This window comes from Peromyscus eremicus, chromosome 18, assembly GCF_949786415.1.
Source record: "Peromyscus eremicus chromosome 18, PerEre_H2_v1, whole genome shotgun sequence".
NCBI lineage: Eukaryota > Metazoa > Chordata > Mammalia > Rodentia > Cricetidae > Peromyscus > Peromyscus eremicus.
The window spans coordinates 31371522-31384936 of record NC_081434.1 but is presented as its reverse complement, the minus strand read 5'-3'; the positions used below and the strand labels follow the sequence as shown (position 1 = coordinate 31384936).

The following is a 13415-nucleotide window of genomic DNA, read 5'->3' as shown; positions in this document are numbered from 1 at the left end:
AATTAAGTTTTCATTTGAAAATGGTTATAAATTGGAGATTGTTTCTGGGTTATGCTGTTGTTTGTTTTTGCTCTTTTGAGGGGCCCAACACCTAGCTCCCAAGTAAATCTCACAGAAAGGCTTATTCTTAATTATGAATGCCCGGCTTAGTTTCTAGCCAGCTTTTCTTTACTTACCTTATCCCGTCTATCTTTTGCCTCTGGGCTTTTTCCTTTTCTTACTTCTGTAAATCTTACTCTTACTCCATGGCTTGCTGTGTAGCTGGGTGGCTGGCCCCTGGAGTCCTCCTCTATCTCTTTTTCTTCTTCTATATATTCTCTCTCTGTCTGCCAGCCCCGCCTATCCTTTATTAGACCATCAGGTGTTTTAGACAGGCACAGTAACACAGCTTCACAGAGTTAAACAACTGCAACATAAACAAAAGTAACACACCTTAAAATAATGTTCCTCAACAGGGTTCGGGATGGGGGCATGTGTCCACTTTTCTTTGCAGCCCTAGGACCCCATCTGGTGCAGGCTGCCTCAGTCACTGTGAGTTCTTATGTGCACAGGTCCTGTTGATTTAGAGAACCTTGTTTTCTTGATGTGCTCCATCCCCTCTGGCTCCTTCTGTCTCCTCTGCCATGGGGGTCCCTGAGTCCTGAGGGGAGGGATTTGATGGAGACATCTGTTTAGGCCTGAGTATCCAAGGTCTCTCACTCTATGCGTTATACCGGGTCTCTGCTGCAGGACAAACCTTCTCTGAAGATGATTGAGCAGGTGTTGATCTGCTTCCCTGGCCAGAGTGCCTCTTTCTTTCTTCTTAATTCTTAGCAAACACTAATCTTTAACTGGCTTCATAGTTTTGCCTTTTCCAAAGTATCATGTAGTCAGAATCATAGAATATGGAGTCTCTTCATACTGACTTCTTTTTAAAAAACATTTATTTATTTTTGTTTTCAAGACAGGGTTTTTCTGTGTAGACCAGGCTGGCCTTGAACTCACATAGACCCTCCTGCCTCTGCTTCCCAGTCCTGGGATTAAAGGCGTGTGCCACCACCAACTTAGTAATACCCATTTGCTTCCTCCATGTTCTCCCATGTCTTAATATCTCATTTTAAAATAATGAATATGAAAGATGTTGTAGTTGATCCCAAGTTTATGTCATTTTGAGTAAACCATGATAGACACCCGTGTTCTGATGTGGTGAGCGAGCAGTTTTCAGATCATCTGGATGAATACCAAGGGTGCAGTTGCTGGATCATATGTACATGCTGTAAGTTCCACTGGAATCCGCTGCAGTGGATTCTTCTTCTTCTTCTTCTTCTTCTTCTTCTTCTTCTTCTTCTTCTTCTTTTTGATCTGAGGATCGAACCCAGGGCCTTGTGCTTGTTAGGCAAGCACTCTACCACTGAGCTAAATCCCCAACTGGAGAGATGGCTCAGAGGTTAAGAGCACTGGCTGTTCTTCCAGAGGTCCTGAGTTCAATTCCCAGCAACCACATGGTGGCTCACAACCATCTGTAATGAGATCTGGCGCCCTCTTCTGGCCTGCAGACATACATGCAGGCAGAACATTGTATGCATAATAAATAAATCTTTAAAAAAAAAAATAATGCCGCCGCAGTCTTCTAAGCTGGCTGCATTGTTCCGCATTTCCCTAGCAACGGACTCCTAGTCCGCTTTGTACTTGTCTGCATCCACATTTGGTGTCCTCAGTGTTCAGAGTTGCGTCTTTTGTACCAGTCCAGTGGTGGGATGTAAAGCAGTTTTTCTTATGCCATGGTTAATTTGATATCTTGGTATCATTTTATTTATTTATTTTATTTTATTTTTAAGTATCCCTTTTCTTTTGACAGGTGTCACAGGTTAGCTTGTAAATTTCCTGGTCACACTTATAGTCAGTTTTTTTTTTAAAGTGTTGGTTCCTTTAAATGATGTTCAGAGATCATAGTTAACACTTAGGGTGCTCATAAGCTTTTTTAGGTTGTGTTGACTAATAAAATCAATCTATTGGAGAACAAAGAAATTACATTTATTTGAGGTTAATTAAACTTACAACCCAAGAAAACACAGATTCAGTCAGTCTTAAAAATTTAAAAATGTGCCAGGGTGTTTACAAAAGTTTTTTTTTTTTAATATTAATTTTTTTTATTTATGTTTCTCTCCCCTGGCCCATGTGTCTGTGAGTGACTGAAGAGGCCAGGAGGAGATATTGGATTTCCTGAAGCTGGTGTTACAGACAGTTGTGAACTGTCCGAGTTAACTGTCTGATGTGTGTGCTGAGAACTCAACTCAGGTCCTCCAGAAGAGCAGCCAGTACTTCTAACCACGGAACCATCTCTTCCAGCCCTTCATTTAAGATCTAAATCTGCAAAGGGAATGATGGTTATATATGTCAAAGAAATTATGACTGAATGAAAAATAAAAAATAAAAACCAGCATAGTATAAAATATTTTTGTATTTTATGTACAAGACTCAGCGGCGTTAGTTAAATTCCCATTGTTGTGTTATCACCGCAGTTATTCAGTGGTAGAGTTGTTCCGTCTTCTTGTGAAACTCGGTACAGATTAAACAGTCGCTTCCCAGTCCTCCTGCCGAGTCCAGCGCTGGCCACCACTGCTCCACTGTTGCGGTTTCTGCCTCTCACAGTGACCAGCATTGGGCTGCTTCGTGTAAGTGTAGACACACAGTCTCAGTCTCTGTGTCGGACTCATCGCATGCAGTGTGGTGCCTGGTAGCTTCGTGCTGGAGTGTTTCAGGCCTGCCTTCCACAGAAAGCCTGAGTAACAAGCCCTCCAAGTGTAGACTGTATTTTGTTCTCCACTCTTTATTGGGCCGTGGATTGCTTCTGACATTTAGCTGTTTCCGGTAGGGCTGACTTGAATCCTGCTCTAGAAAAATCTGTGTTGCAGAGTATTTATTTAACTGTGGAATGTGTGCTGCATTTGTTTATGTTGTGGAATATTTGTTTAATTATGTAAAGATGTGTTGCTGTTTTACCTTGCTTGCCTAAGGCACCTGTTTGATCTAATAAAAAGCTGAACAGCCATGGCGAGGGAGGAGGGATAGGAGGGACTTCTGGGCAGGGAGATGCTAGGGGTGGGGCAGGAGGCCATCAGCCATGGAGGAAGCAGGAAAGTAGGACATACAGAATGAAAGAAAGGTAAAAAGCTCTGAGGAAAAATGTAGATGAATAGAAACAGGTTAAATTAAGTTAAAAGAGCTGGTGGGACAAGCCTAAGCTAATGCCCAGCTGGCTTGCAGGTTCAGTGCTTTAGTTCATTATCATCACTATCATCATGGCAGGAAACGTGGCGGCGTGCAGGCAGACGTGGTGCTGGAGAAGTAGCAGAAAGATCCACACCCGGATCTGGAGGCAGCAGGAAGGGAAAGAGACACTAGGCCTGGATCGAGCATTCGAAAGCTCCAAGTCTATCCCACTGAAACACTTCTGCCAACAAGGCCACACCTCCTAATCCTTTCAAATAATGCCACTTCCTATGAGCCTGTGGGGGCCATTTCATTCAAACCACCACAAATGTCTACTTCCCAAGGTCTGTATAGGAGATGGCTTTTCAGTCTTTTTGAATTTTAAATTAGTTTTTTTCTTTTTTGATTTCTTTCATTTTCTCTTTCTTGGTTTCTTTCCCTCTTTTTTCTCCCGAGACAAGGTTTCTCTGTGTAACAGCCCTAGCTATCCTGGAACTCACTGTAGACCATCTCTCCCTCTTTCTTGACCCTCCCCTCCCCCTTTTCATTGTTTGAGAAAGTGTCTCACCATGTAGCCCTGGCTGGCCTGGATATGCACACCAGGGTGGACTTGAATCCACAGAGGTCTGTGGTGTCTCTGTCTCCAGAGTGTTGGGATGAGAGCGGCGTGCGCCACCACACCCAGACTTCTAGTTAGTTTTATGGTGGAATGATGGAGAAATAGAAGTAGAAAATTATTGCTGAAAGTTATATTTTCTAAGAGATCCTTATGTCATTCAATTTCTTTTTGAAAGATTTATTTATTTTTATTTTATGTGTGTATTTTGCTTGCATGTGTCTGTGCACACTAAGTGTGTGTCTGGTGCCTAAGGGTGTCAGAAGGTGGTGTCCAGTCACGTGAAACTAGAGTAACAGACAGTGGTGAACTGCCATGTGGGTGCTGGGAGTTAATCCTGGGTGCTCTGAAGGAGCAGTGGCTGAGACAAAGTTTCTAGTCTTTATAGAACACTCAACCTCAGATATTTTGTTACAGCTCAGGTTACTAATTCATTCATGAAGACCACCATCATGGCTTAGTTATCACCCAAAGGTCCTAACTTTTTAGATTTTTTGAGACAGGGTTTCTCGGTGTAGCTTTGACTCTCCTGGAACTCACTCTGTAGACCAGGCTGGCCTCGAACTCAGAGATCCGTCTGGCTCTGCCTCCCAAGTGCTGGGATTAAAGGCATGCACCACCACAGCCCAGCCAAAGGTCCTAACTTTTAACCCCATCATAAGTTTCAGCATACAAAATTTTAGCTTATCCATTCAGACCACAGCAATATCTGACTGTATTTTTCAAAGATTTTTTTTTTCAAAATTGAAAATTTACTTTTAGCATACTTACCTTTTTCTGTGAGTTTAGTCTTCCATTAGCTTGACTTTTGCTGGTTTATTGTTGTTTTAGATGGTATGGGTTGTGAATTTGCTTAGCTCATCTCTTGTGCACGATAACACTGTTCTAGCTACCATCTCAGGCAGTCTCATTGTCTTCAAGGTGGGAAGATTCACCCAGGCAGTCCTATATCCAGGCAGTTCTGTGTCGGTTCTAGTAATTAGACTGTGCGAGCGACTCAAGAGTAATTTCCCACTGAAGAGTTTGCTTTTCTCTGCTTGACCCTCTCTAAAGCAGTGTCATATGCAGTTAGGGGTTGTGGGAGAATAGGAAAACATGACTCAGAGAATCACCTTCCAGTGGGAAAGCTCTTGTTATTTATCTACAAAATATTTGTATCCTATGCCCACATACTACTAGATGTTTGCTTTATTTCTGTTTGAACTCTTTGTTATTAGATGAAGATTTTCAGTTATGGTTGGAAGCTGTTGTTATGAATTATTGTGCGGGGAGTGGGTGGGCGGCGAGGGTATCCTGGGTGTGCAGGGAAACATGCTAGGCAGAGGCATGTCATGCAGGCATGATGGAGGCGGTGACGGCCACTAATTCACAGCATCTGCATCCACGTGGAGAGTTTACTATAATAGAGAGATGAAGAGAAAGACAGGAAAGAGAGACAGAGAGAAAAAGATGGGGAGGGGGGAGAGAGAGAGAGAGAGAGAGAGAGAGAGAGAGAGAGATCAAGGTGTGTGCACCTCGTGGGAGGAAAAGCAGGAGAGAGAGAGAGGAGAGGAAGGGGAGGAGATTTCCTTAGAATGAGGCTTTTATGTTAGCACGCAGGGCAGGGCCAAGAAGTGGAATTTCGAGGGGCGGATCAGAATATTAACAGCTATAGCTATGGGTTTATTTTTTTTATTTTTATTTTTTATGATAACTGCCAACCTACATAGCAGGCAGAGAAAGAGTCTCCACAGAATCCTGATCACTTCTGTGGAGCAGAATGACATTGCAGTGGTAAGACTTGTGCTGCAGTAAACTATACATACCTTCCAAGAGTTGAGACAAAGGAGGAGTTTGAAAGGCACATGCATTAGGAAGATTACAGAAGATATCGTGAAGTAAGAATTATTGATTACAAAGATTAGTCCCAAGGGTGATTGCTGTCAAGTTGCAGGGTATTTTTGTTTGTATAAAGTTGTGCTGATCTTTGCGCAAGGTTGTGCTGGCAACCTCTTCGATAATTACCACCAGGTGTATGAGAATTCGTCTTTAATAATCTCACTAATAATCATAATAATGGTGAAATTATTAAGGCCACTCCACGTAGTTAAAAGGAGATTTATTTAATGGCGTAATTTACAAATTAAGGGATAGGTAGGTCACGGGGTCTGGGGAAGGTGTGTCGCAGTCCAGCGGTGTTCTCTGGAGCTCTGCTTGATCCACCTCCACCGTCCAGGGTCCTGGAACCGAGCGAGCCCTCGCCAATCCAGATCTGGGGTCTCCAGGCGCCTCCCTTGGCCCCGCCTTGTAGGCGTGACAGTTGCCGAAGTCTCAGTGGGGGTTGGAACTTCCAGATCAAAACTGGAATGGCTACCCACTACAAATTTATTTTTCTTAGGTTGATATAAGTGACTTCATTTTGATTCTGACGACTTTCTCATAGTGGTGCTAGTTTGATTCTGACGTGGAGGTTGTGTGGGTATGTATTTGCAGTGCTGGGACCTGGAACATGCTTAGGCATGATATCCCCAGCCCAGATTTCCATGAAGTAAACAACTATGCTAAAACAGATCAACAGTTTGTTTCAGAGAAAACCTGTGATTGAACTTTTCAGGACAGTAGTTCCTTTTAGGTGTTATTTACAGCAGACAATGATAACAGCCCTGTTTCTTTTTGTCTAACAAAGAGCTGTATTCTGTTTTGTTTTGTTTGCTTGTTTTTTTTTTTTTTTCAAGCTTGTGTTTAACCGATAGCGGTCTTGCAGAGACTAATGCTGTATCATCTTAGTTTTTAGCAATACCAGCCAATTGTATCTTACCAACAGTCTAGGGTGTTCTATGTATCGTAGTCACTTGTTATTTGTTTAGATATCATGAGTGTTTTTGTTTCCTAATTTCAGTTATTGATGTGATGTTATTTGTAAGAAACGTATGGTTGAGTTCATTCTAGTTTATAGCACAGATTATTAAAACCTTTGGGATTTCCTATAATTGGAGTGAAAGCAGCTTGCTTCTTCCCTGAGTTATAGTAAACCCTTTTCAACTTCACCTTAGTTCACCTTAATGAGGTGACACACTCTGTAGCTAGAGTTTTCCTGCCTGGCCCACAGTCAGGGCAAATCTCTGTTACCCGCCAGTCCCACAGCCACTCAGACCCAACCAAGTAAACACAGAGACTTATATTGCTTACAAACTGTATGGCCATGGCAGGCTTCTTGCTAACTGGTCTTATAATCTTAAATTAATCCATTTCTATAAATCTATACCTTGCCACGTAGCTCGTGGCTTACCGGCATCTTCACATGCTGCTTGTCATGGCGGCGGCTGGCAGTCTCTCTCTGCCTCAGCCTTCCACTTCCCAGAATTCTCTTCTCTGCTTGTCCCGCCTATCCTTCCTGCCTGGCTACTGTCCAATCATCATTTTATTTATAAAGAGTGATATCCACAGCAACACTCACACACGCTGTGTGTATTCGTGTGTGTGCGTGAGTGTGTGTACTGGGGTACTACCTAAGGTACCTTGCACATGTCAAGCAAGTGTGCTGCCACTCAGATACATCTCCAAACCCTGCCCTTACTTTTTGAATTTTTATTTTGAGACAAAGTCTTGCCTAACAGCTCAAGTTGGCCTTGAACTTGGGACAGTCCTGCCTTGTTATCAGGTATAGTATGAGATATTAATTGATGTTTCCCTAATAGCTTAAGATTAGGGACTAGTTCTGTTATGGACACTAGTCTGGCCCTGGACACAAGGCAGGCTGGGTGGTCAAGTGAAGGTAAGGTGTTGGCAGGAAGGCAACTTCAGTGGGAAAGCTGCTGAATGAGAAGATGAGCTCTTGTTACTCAAGTCTTGATGCAGGACTAGCTGAGAAGCTGATTTAGGGGTTTGCATGGGGTAGTTAATTCGTTTCTCATGGCAGGTGGGCCAGATGAGGCATGTCTGATCCTTATCACCTAGTCATAAGATAAGTTTCAGTTTTGCAAATTTCAAGAACAAAGACCATTATTTCCTCTGGCTATCCCTGTCACCGGTTAGTATGCCCACTGTGCAGTTACGTCTTAAACAAGAGGTAAGCTAGAGTGGGTAGTTGCCCTGAGGCTCTCCTGCCGATCACCAGACTAGTGAAAACACTCATAATTCTCTGCCTCAATTGCCGGAGGAGCTAACCAAAGCTTCTAATTTGGAACTTTGAGCTGTACATTCCAACCTCAGGATGAAGAAAGGCTAGAGGTTGAATTAATCACCAATGACAGTGATTTAATCAATCATGCTTAAATAATGGAACCTCCAGAAAAATCTTCAATCTGGAAGTTTGAAGAGTGTCTGAGTTGTTGAGCACGTCCATTACTCGGTAAAGAGGCATATTCCAAATCCCACTGGGACAGGAGTGCCTTTGCTCAGGATTCACCCAGGTCTTGCTTTAAACCCCTTTACATTTCGCTGTTCATTTGTATCCTTTGTAGAAAAATGTTTCTCTGGGCTCTTGGAGCCCTTACAAGAAGTCACTGAACTAGACGGTTGTGGGAAGCCTTGACAGAAGTTTGGATAACGTAGGTATCTGTTACTTAGTGATGGCATCTGAAAGGGATGGGAAGTCCTATGAAACAGAGCCTTTAGTCTGTGGGGTTTGCAGAATGGCCCAGCAGGGCCAGATTTTCGTGAGCTGTAGGGCATGGCATTGGTGCCCAGAGAGAATTGAAGCTTGGCGTGGAAAACCCACCCATTTGGCTCAGGTCAAGAGTGAATAGGAAAACAGGTTTGTTTTAGTTTTCTTTTTCTTAGTCTATTTGGCATTAATGATAGATGTTTGTTAACTATAATTATCTGAATCTTTTTATCAGGCTAATTTTGGGAGGAAATTATTTTTAATAGACTTTCAGAAGTATTACAACAATACTAATAGCATGTTGGAAAGAGGTAGGTAAATGGTTAATAAAAACATATTAACCCACTCTTTGGGTAAAACGGGGGATAGAAAATAACATCCTAACATGAAGATTGTCATCTTATGAGATTACCTTTTAATTTCTTTGTGTTTACGTTTTTATATTGTTGAAGCTATGACGTATTAATTTTGTACTTTATGCCTTTTATAAAGTCAGAATTGTTTCATCCATTTTTGTTTTTGTATAACCTTTATATTTGTTTTTAAAATTTTAATCATATCATTGTTTTGAACATAACAAAGAAAAACAAAAGTTTTTTATTTTTGTAGATAATTCACTGTTTGGAATGTTCTTTCTCTGGTTTCTGGAAAAGTTTCAATAAAACTTCAAGCCCAGACACATGCTGAGTGGACTTACAGTGTAAAAAGTATCTGCTTATGGCAAAGAGAGGTAGTACTGTCCACTTGCTGTGTTTCCAGTGGGTTGACTTCTTTCTGTCTACACCTTGTGTGACACTGTTTGCCCCAATGTAGATTGTGATTGCTGTTATCTGTTTTTGGTCCCAGAACCCTGTATACTTGCTGTTTATGTTGTATTTTTGGTGAGCAGGATTCTTATTTTGAAAATAGTTTTTCCTTTTTAATATTTAAAATCTTTGCATTATTGACCTGTATTTGGAACAGAACTGTCTGGTTTTTGTATGAACTCTAAGTGCTGTTTGGATCACAGTTCCGAACAAGCTTTCTTTCCCACAGCACTTTTGCTAGTTTCCCCCCCTTTATTCCATTCCTCACACCCCCAAAATGCTAGGAAGACAGGCATGCATGCATCACCAAACCTGGGAAAGAATCTTATATTAGTTTTTGGATGAGTAACATTGACAGAACATAAAATATAAAGTTAAAAGCATATAAATAGTAAGTTAAATATAAATATTTCATGGGCATTCAGTGAATACAGTAAAGACATACCATGAATAAGTTTGGAAAGTTAGGTTTTAGAAGTTTTAAAGAGACTGTGGAAGTCAAGGCCTGCACTCCATAGTACCAGGAAATCAGAGATTCCCCAAAGCCAAGTGTTAATCCAACCAGATGAGAATAAGACCACTGCCACAATTTTTGAGCCAAACTTGAAGCAAGATTTATTAAATACTAGCCAAGACAATGTACACTGGCCAAGTCTGTACTCAGGTTCCCAGAGAATGGCCGTGAATTATGTTAGCCATGTGCTCATAAAAGCAAAACCCACAAAACTACATACATCCCGCCTTTGTCCAATCAGAGGCAAGCATACATCTTACATACTTCCTGCCTACATACTTCCTGCACATCTTGTGCAGTTGGTGCAACGAACCTTGTTTATGGCACTGAAAACATTTGGCTTGTTATCTTATATAGACAACAGCTTCAGCATTCCAGGCAGTTATCTGTCCTTGGGGCTTACAGGTTAGAGATGGTTTTGTTTTAAAGATCTCTTAAGCACAGTGATTTAAACTTAAAGCACAACTTTAGCCCTTACACAAGAAGAGCAACCTGAGGATTCTACTTCTGAAGGACATCTAACTCCTTTATATAAGTCCACATACAGAAATCCTAGATACAGATACCATTGTGTCCACGATAATTACAGATAGGTCATTGGGTCATTGGAAAGGAGCTAGGGTAGTGATTGTTTTACATTTGACTTCTGATCCTTTTTACCTCCAGATTTTCTGTTTGAGATCGGTGTAGTAGATAAAAACCAAAATCCCAAACCCAAAACAAAACCCTCAGTGACAAAGACTAGGAATCACCAGTCTCCTTCCCCAGACATGTACTGAAGATTGGAGCCTGTCATCAGATACTCAAGACATAAAGGATACATGTCTCCAGTGGGAGGATGATCCTCTGAAGAGAGGCTTGGGATCATTAGAGCCATTAGGGAAATCACCAAATGACAGTCATGTGGCTGAGGTTTCACAAGAACCTGTGTCTCAGCCAGACAAAAAAGCTTGACCCATCCCCCTACAGACACAGGCATCTCGGAAAGGTCGGTCCTAAGGACAAAAAGAATGTGACAAGTGAGAAGAAGGACAAGTGCAGACGTGCTGTCCCTTCTCCCATTACTTCACTTTGCAAAGTGAAGACTACAGATTCAGAGCTGACCCCTCTCCAAGGACAGATTGCAGAGCTGTCGGGATGGAGTGTCACGGTGACAAGCAGAAATACCAAACTGAGCCCTGTGGGCTTTCCAGAGTCCTAGGCCTCTTCTCCAAAGTGACATCATTGCCATCAGTACCACTCCGCTTTGGTCATTTCCTAAACTCTATTTAGCTGACTTTCTCAGGATAGTTCCCAGTAGAAAGGACAGCCACAACACTGGGGACAGAAGGTGATGCTCAGATTCCTAGACCTGGCCTGCAGAGCCATGTGGGCAGAAAGAAGCAAGTAGATGGAGTAGATATGGATGTGCTTTGTGCTTAATTTTACAGTTTTTTCAGTGTGTTATTATTTTTAAATAGGTGAGATCTTGTCTGTCAAAGAGACAGCTGTTTTTGTTCTAAGAACTTCAGATCTGAAGAGAAAGTGAAAGCACAGTAACTGGGAAACTAACTGTCCTGTGGGGGAACCGGCTCTGCCTCCTTCCATGTGTTTTACTCGCCCAGTTGGCCTGACTGGCCGGCAGCCGCAGAGCCGTCCTTTCGGATGGCTGTCTTGAGCCGCTGACTGGATGTGCTCCTGTGTCCAGCTCCTCTCGTTTCCTTTGGCCTTTGGCAGAGATCAGCTTTTACATGTTTCATCTTTAACTTTTTATCTGAATCGCTTTTCCTCGATCAGTTGGATAGGCCTCAGGGTACAGTAGCAACTATTCTCGTACGGCCTGCAAATGCCCCCTCGGTCTGGAAAGAACGCTGCCTTCCTACTTGAACGTTTTTCTGAGTTGTGCTTCTGGTATTCTCTAGCATTCTGTGTTAAAATAGTAGTTATACACAAGATGATGTTTCTTCCTTGTCATTCTTGAGCCACTGGCACAGAGCTTGGCATTTTTACTGAGGAGACTAATGAGAATGAGTACCGGTTGAATATTATCTCTTTTTGAAAATGCTTGGGACTGGAAGTATTTCAAATTTCAGATTTGCTAGTGTGCAAATGAAATATCTCAGAGGAGAACAAAGCCTAAGCAAGTTAGTTTATATTTTATATACACATTATATATATATACTTAAACTGAAGGTGGTTCTACGTAGTGTTTTAAATAACTTTATATACACATTGTACCCTTTAACTGAAGGTAGTTCTATATATTATTTTAAATAATTTTGTGCCTGGGACAGTTTGTTGTGAAATTTTATACTTTTCCTTATCCCTCTTTTTTTTTTTTTTCAATTTCTCTTTAGACAGGATCTTACATGGCCTAAGCAGGTCTCAAACTCATGCCCCTCCTGCCTCAGCCTCTCCATTGCTGGGATTATAGGCTTGTACTATCAAGCTTGGTGAACTTTATACTTGTATCATGTTGGTACTCAAAAAGTATAAGATTTTGGAACATGCTACATTTTAAGATTAGGGGTGTTCAGTTTGTGTTCTTTTAAAATTCAAAGCCATCCATTTCCTCCTTGTTTATTTTGTTTATTTTATGTGTATGAAGGTCTGCATGTATGAATAGTCACCACATGTGTGCCTGATGCCCATGGAGTTACACATGGCTGTGAGCTACCATGTGGGTGCTGGGAACCGAACCCTGTTTCTCTGCAAGAGTAGCAAGTGCTCTCACCTGCTGAGTCATCTCTCCAGCCTCAGTTTCCCCATCGTTTTTTGGTATGTTTGATTCTGCTTTCTCCAGCACAGGGAATAAAATTTTAACCCTATATTCTCCTTTGAGTGACTGTGTTTAAGAAGAGTTTGGGATTTCTTTGTAACTTTAGTTACTTGTCTTGATTTCCTACTTGTCCCAATTTCCCAATTTATATAAGAGCAAAAACTATAAATAAATGTGTACAGTATATAAATAAGGAAGTAAAAAGGAATGTGGAGTGTCTGATTTGTCTTATTTTAAGTATGTTTTTAAGTGTAAAAGTATTTTTGTGTGTTGAAGCAAAGTGTAGTAAATCGTTCTCAATCTTGGGTGCGTGTGCGTTTCCTCAGAGATCTCTGATAAAGAAGCAGTATTGACCAGTGACTCAGAGCCATAGAATTCCAATGAAAACCTTTCCTCTCTTTATTAGTCATGTGGCTTTGGCAGGTTTCTTAGCCTCTGCTAAGAAACAATGATGTTTGAGGACAATTATGGAGTTAGTTCTTGTGCTTTGACTCTCTTTTTAGTGTCTTACTAGACTTCGGATTAATTTACTACAACATGTAGGTATTAATAAACAATAACTGCCGGGTGGTGGTGGTACACGCCTTTAATCCCAGCACTCGGGAGGCAGAGCCAGGCGGATCTCTGTGAGTTCAAGGCCAGCCTGGTCTACAGAGTGAGTTCCAGGACAGGCACCAAAACTACACAGAGAAACCCTGTCTTGAAACAAACAAACTAACAAACAAGCAAACAAAAAACAAAAACAAAAACAAACCTCCAAAAAACAATAATCTTAGAGGATAAATGCTGCTGGAGCTAAAAAGACATTTCACTTTATGCTTGGTGGTATCATAGCAGGTTTGGAGATAGATTGGTAATGGTTGCTCTGAACGATAGACTGGAGCGGGTGACTAGATGATTTGGGCAGCATTCCCTCCACTCCTGTACTCAGAGCTGATATAGCA

The 13415-nt window shown here is 41.6% G+C and overlaps 1 protein-coding gene across 1 annotated transcript in view; it reads left to right on the top strand.

Annotated features, from left to right (window-relative positions):
• The window catches only part of Eea1 (early endosome antigen 1), a 115112-nt gene that overhangs the window by 22370 nt on the left and 79327 nt on the right, over positions 1–13415 (top strand). The gene's annotated exons all lie outside the window — the stretch shown is intronic.